Below are 6,866 nucleotides of genomic sequence, written 5' to 3'. Positions count from 1 at the left end.
TTAAACAGCCACAAACATTTTTATTTCAATATTATGATATTATATATATATATATATATATATATATATATATATATATATATATATATATATATATATATATATATATACATTTAAAATAAATAGCTTAAAATATGAAATAATATTTATTCATATAAAAATATACACATGTTTCGCACAAAACATATTAAAGCAAGCTCTGCTCGAAATTAGAAACTTTACATTGTTATTAGATCTAAATCTTTTATTGCAGACTAATATTTTTATGAGTTTTAAAAATAAGTTAAAATAATTATTAATATTTGTGCATGGAGCTAAAGAGCCGCATCTTGACATCAAAAGAGCCGCAGGTTGCCGACCCCTGTTCTAGTGCACAACAGTGTTACTGCTAAAGTAATGTCTAACTCGGAAGTAACCCTTCTGTCGTTTAACTCCTGATCAAACTTCCAACAAAATTACAGCTTAATTTTTTTTTTTTTTTTTTTTTTTTTTTTTTTGACTTAAGAAGACGCTTTCATCCCCGAGGTGGATCATTTAAATTTAAAATGGCGGATTATAGTTTAATCCTTGATTATGATGATGAAAAAAATGAACCAACTGTAGATGCAGCAGGTGGCGATGGTCCCCTTTAAGAAATATGTTAAATGAACTTATGTTTCAATTCACAGCTCAGGATTTAGGGATTTTCTTTTGAAACCTGAATTACTGAGAGCCAGAGTTGATTATGGATTTGAGCATCCTTCCGGACTGCAACATGAGTGCATACCACAGGCGATCTTATCTATGGATGTCTTGTGTCAGGCCAAATCTGGCATTGGTAAAACTGCTGTGTTTGTACTTGCAACACTGCAGCAGCTAGAGCCTGTTGATAGACAGGTTTCAGTTTTAGTGCTGGCACACACGAGAGAGCTTGCTTTTCAGATCAGTAAAGAATAGGCAAGGTTCAGCATGTACAACACTAATGTAAAGATTGTAGTATTCTTTGGTTGTATGAATATTAAGAAAGATGAAGAGGTTCTAAAAAAGAATTGCCCTCACAATGTAGATATAACACCTGGTCGTATTCTTGCCCTAACTCGCTCTAAAGTCTTGGTTCTAAAAAATATCAAGAACTTCATTCTTGATGAGTGTGACAAGATGCTTGCAGACATTGGTATTCGCAGAGACGTTCAAGAAATATTCCGCATGACACCCCATGAGAAGCAAGTGATGTTCAGTGCCACATTAAGCAAGGATATCCGCCCAGTTTGCAAGAAGTTCATGCAAGATCCCATGGAAGTATATGTTGATGATGACTGAAAGCTAACACTACATGGTTTGCAACAACACTATGCCAAGTTAAAAGACAATGAGAAAAACAGAAAACTTTTTGAACGTCTTGATGTGTTGGAGTTTAATCAGGTCATAATTTTTTGTCAAGAGCATCGAACGCTGCATGGCCTTAGCCCAACTTCTGCAAGAACAGAATTTTCCAGCAATAGCTATACATCGAGCCTTGACACAGTAAAAAAGATTTCCCGCTACAAATCATTTGAAGATTTCCAGAAAAGGATCTTAGCTGCAACTTATTTGTTTGGAAGAGGCATGGATATTGAAAGAGTCAACATTGTTTTCAACTATGATAAGCCTGAAAACTCTGATACTTATCTTCACAGGGTAGCCAGGGCTGGTCGCTTTGGAATAAGGGGCTAGTTATTACATTTGTTTCTGATGAAAATGATGCTAAGATATTAAATAAAGTACAAGAACGATTTGAGGTCAATATCACAGAGCCGCCAGATGAAATAGACATGTCCTCATACATTGAAGGTCGTTAATGTAGAGGATTCTGATGGGATCAAATCTGGGTAATTTGTTTTAATATTTTAATGTAAATAAATTATTATTTTTTTTAAAAACGGTCGTTTTTTGTGATATCGTGATTTCTGTAACTAACATGGCGAACATAAAAACAGCGTTAAATTTGGGGGAAACAGAACTCAAGACAATCAGTCCGAACTCAAAATGTTTTGGCTGCCATGTCTATTTCGAATATTATTAAAAGAAGCTTGGGTCCAGTTGGACTAGATAAAATGTTGGTTGATGATGTAGCTGATGTTACTATTACCAATGATGGTGCCACTATTCTAAAACTACTAGATAAAATGTTGGTTGATGATGTAGGTGATGGTACTATTACCAATGATGGTGCCACTATTCTAAAACTACTTGAAGTTGAGAACCCTGCTGCTAAGGTTCTTGTTGAACTTGCAGATCTGCAAGATCAAGAAGTTTGTGATGGAACTACTCGTGTAGTGATTATTGCTGCTGAATTGTTAAAAATAGTAAAATTAACCCTACCTCCATTGTAAGTTGCTACAGACTAGCATGCAAAGAAGCTGTTAAATATATTCAAGATTATTTAACCATTTCTGTTGATGATTTGGGTAATGTTGTTAAAACCAGCATGTAGTATAATGTAAATAAACAAACAATAGCATGTAGTATAATGTAAATAAACAAACGATAGTCCCATCTGCTGATGTGGACAATAAATTAACTGTAAAAGCAATAAATATGAGGGACTTGTGGATACATTCCTTGAAAGTGACTTCGCAAAGGTAAATTGGGTATAAATGCAGATGATTTGATCTCCCGTTTATCAGGGCAATACGTTACCTCCCATTTTGTATTTTAAAATTGAAAAGGGGGGACAATTTTTACCAAATATTTACAATTAAAAAAAAAACAATCGCAATTTTTCAAAAGGCAACTTAAGATCTACATATTTAGATTTTACGTACTTTTGTTTACTTTATTAGTATTTGTAATCAAATACTGTATTTTGTTAAATATTAGCATGAAATACTGAAGTAGATCAAAGTCTAACACATTAGCTTTACGCAAATAATAATTTGCTCATTTTTATCCAATTTCACTTTTAAATTCACATTCAACAAAAAATTAAACAAGTTAGTAATTTTGGATCCCTTTTTAAAAGGGACAGAAAAAATGACAACTAAAAAACCAAACATCCTAATCGCAATCGCTTAGAGCAGGGGTCGGCATCCTTCGGCTCGCGAGCCGCATGCGGCCCTTTTGATGTCCAGTTGCGGCTCTTCAGCTCCATGCACAAATATTAATAATTTTTTTATTTTATTTCCAAAACTCATAAAAATATTAGTCTGCAACACTCGGTAATAAAAGGTATAACAATAGATTTAAACAAAAAACATTCACTATTATATTAGAATATTTAGTTACTCCCTATCTCAGTGTACTTCCTATTACATTGTCCATTCCGAATTGAAATATTCAAGTTCACAAAGAAACTAAACCAGCTAAGTGTAAAACTAAAACGAAAATCTAGCCTGTGTCTTGATTGAAAAGATAGTTTGTTTCGAGAAAAAAATATTTTTTTGTTGAATACGTAACAAGCGGTAATTACTTAATTACTAAAAATATGAAAAAATATCGTTATGAAACCAATGCTTCTATTCAATCACTTCAGCATTAACATAAACAAAATGAAAGTAGTTTTGCACTGAGAGATTTGAGCTGTACAAAACAAATGCAAGTACGCTGACTTACATAGTAGATCCTCTCAACACAAATTCAAATGAGAGTATCTCAAATATTCAAAGCTATTTATTTTAAATTTTATATATATATATATATATATATATATATATATATATATATATATATATATATATATATATATATATATATATATATATATATTTATTTATATATATATATATATATATATATATATATATATATATATATATATATATATATATATAGCATAATATTTATTTAGGATTATATATATATATATATACTAAACAAATATACTATTGACATGAAAATGTTAGTGGCTCTTTAAATTGTAAATTGTAACTTTTGGCTCTTTCGCCTCAAGAGGTTGCCGACCCCTGGCCTAGAGAAAACCTGCGTATCAGCTCTGTTCTTCCCCTCAACACTGGACGAACCATTGCCAATTAGACACACCACAGCAGGAATTACCGACAACATCATCACACGAAGTCACAGTACACTCTACAACAAGATACAGCAGCAGTACGCCACCAACAGAATGCCACACCAGCAAAAGGATCATCAATTCAGAAATAATAACAGTAACAACCCCGATAAACAACAACATGCGACTATCAGAAAACGAAATTAACATTAACTCAGCAACACCTGTAGTCAAAGCAAATACAAGCAATTTGTCGGAAGCAAGAAAGGCAACTCCCAACTCTTCAGAAACCTACAAATCCCAAGCTATCAAACCACAGGCTAACATGGATACAGACGTAACACCATTTAAAAGGAGACCACTATGTTAAATCGTCTTTAACAATAGCATGTAGTATAATGTTTGTTAAGGCAATCGTCTTGAACAATAGCATGTAGTATAATGTAAATGTATAAACCGGGAGCGATCTCCCCTAAACTTTCTCGAATATTCTTATATAAAAAAACAGGGGAACTCGGGATATAGACATCAATTTTAATCCATTTTAAATACTTAAACTTTTTGAAATAGAATAAAATCTCGTAGAACAAATAATTGCACACCAGTGAACGCCAAATAAAATGTGCATAATAGTGCAGGATATTATTAGTACTTTATAAATTTACATTTGTTTTGTGAGAAATCGAAAATAGCGTAAATTAGTACTTCCGGTGAACGGAAATTACTCAATATTTAAAAGAAGGTAGAAAATTAGATCTCTTACATACATGTGAAATTCCATTTATCTATCTGAAATAGTACTCAAGTTATAGGCTTTTGAAAAATTCAAAGCAAAAAAAGTACCACTTCCGGTTATTGTGAATCGGTTAAAAGTTGATACGGATCTACGATTTTTGATAAAATACTTTTATATGAAATTTCATCAACCTAGCTGTAACGGTACTCAAGTTATCGTGTTTACAGACACACAGACACACACTGACACACACACACACACATACACACAGACATACGGAAAAGATTGCAAAATTTTGTTTTTCCGTATCAGTGAGGTGCACGATTACAAGACTTTCTCTATACTTTGTATATACGAGAAAGTGACAAACGATAATCCCTTCTGCTGATGTGGAAAATAAATGAATGTTAAAAGCAGAAAATATGAGGGACTTGTGAACACATTCCTTCAAAGTGATTTCGCAAAGGTAAATTGGGTTTGAATGTGATGATTATTTTAACCTCGCCATTATTAGGGCAATAAGTTACCCCCCATTCGGTATTTTAAAATGAAACAAGGGAGAAAATTTTTAATTAAATAAATATAATTAAAGAAACATTAACACATTTTTTTTAACACGACTTAACATTTATATATTTAAACTATACGTATTGTTCTTTACTTTATTTCTAATTTCCTTTAGCATTTTTAAATCAATTACTGTATTTTGATAAAAATTAGCTTTAAATGCTGAAGTAGTTTAAAATCAAACACAATAGCTTTACCTAAAGAATAGTTTGATCATTTTAATCCAATTAGATCTAAAAACAACACCCCTCGAAATGTACACATTTTAAAATTTTGGATCCCTTTTAAAAAGGGACAGAAAAACTTAACCAAGGGAACAAGATGGTAAACGGAAAAAAAGTCACAGGAAAAAAAAAACACAGAAAAAAAGTCACAGTTTTTGCTAGGAAAAAAAGTCACAGAAAAAAAGTCACAGTGGTAAAATTTTATCGGAAAAAAAGTCACAGAAAAAAAGTCACAAAAATCTTTTTAGAAATTTTTTTATTAATTTGTTAAGAATTGTAAAATTTTGTATGTTTATTGTTGTGGGTTGTATTTTTTTATAGCGTAAATTATTTATAGACGTTAAAAGCATTATGATTTATAACAATTGTAAGTAAAAATACTCTAAGATAATTAACACAACAATCTCAACTTTTGTTACGTATTTAGTTAGATACGCGGTAGAAAAGTTAATTATAAAAGAAATTTAGTCACATTTTGCCGTAGGCTATTCTCTGGTCGGCCTCTCCTCAGTAGGCATTGTCCGAACATATTTTGTGTTGTTGACGTTATGCGTCAATGACAGCCTTTGAACCTTGTCGGCTTTCTGTTTTGATCCTAAGTTTTGTTATGTAATGAGCGTGATAAATGTGGGCAGTAAAGGTGGTTGAACTAAACATAACTATTGTTGCCATGAGTTGAGGGCAGCAAGTCAGACGAACTTACCATTTCACGGTAATTTAATATTGGTATTTAAAAAAAAAAAACACGATGAAAAACGTGGACTTTGGAGCATTCTATTAAATGCTACTAATCTTAAGTTTAAAATAATTACAATCTACATACTTCATAATAAATATTTTTAGATGAATTATAAAAATTCCTATGCGTATACAGCCTACACACATTACATAACATTTAATTAATCCTAAGTTAATTTACACTCTCTAAATATTTAATACATAAAAGTATTGACAAATATCATGCAAATATATATTTGTGACTTTTTTTCCTGTGACTTTTTTTCCTGTGACTTTTTTTCCTGTGACTTTTTTCTGTGTTTTTTTTTCCTGTGTTTTTTTTTCCTGTGACATTTTTTCCTACAATCAACAAGATACCCATGTTTTTGATAAAATTATAATTTTGCTCCCCAAAATTTTTATTTCTTAATTCGGTACTAATACCTTTTATCTACCTAACCCGAACATTTCGGACTTCTACAGCTTACGGTTATCCGTTTATTGCGATGTGAAACATGGTACCCCCCGGTAAGTTTTCACACTACTACGCGGACAGCGGCTATCTTCGAGCGGGTATTACATCATTTATTGCCCGCGAGGCACCATAAACTTTACAGCAATCTAAGGGCCAAGCACTCGTGTACCCGCTGATGTA

At 32.0% G+C, this 6,866-nt stretch overlaps 1 pseudogene; it reads left to right on the top strand.

Annotated features, from left to right (window-relative positions):
* The first annotated feature begins 545 nt into the window (after positions 1-545).
* On the top strand, positions 546-1,817 carry LOC131934624 (spliceosome RNA helicase DDX39B-like; annotated as a pseudogene).
* Positions 1,818-6,866: the final 5,049 nt, after the last annotated feature.

This window comes from Physella acuta, unplaced genomic scaffold, assembly GCF_028476545.2.
Source record: "Physella acuta isolate Inbredline_101_S28 unplaced genomic scaffold, ASM2847654v3 ptg000114l, whole genome shotgun sequence".
Classification (NCBI taxonomy): Eukaryota; Metazoa; Mollusca; class Gastropoda; family Physidae; genus Physella; species Physella acuta.
Note: the sequence above shows the minus strand (reverse complement) of the source record. Positions and strands in the feature narration are given on the sequence as shown.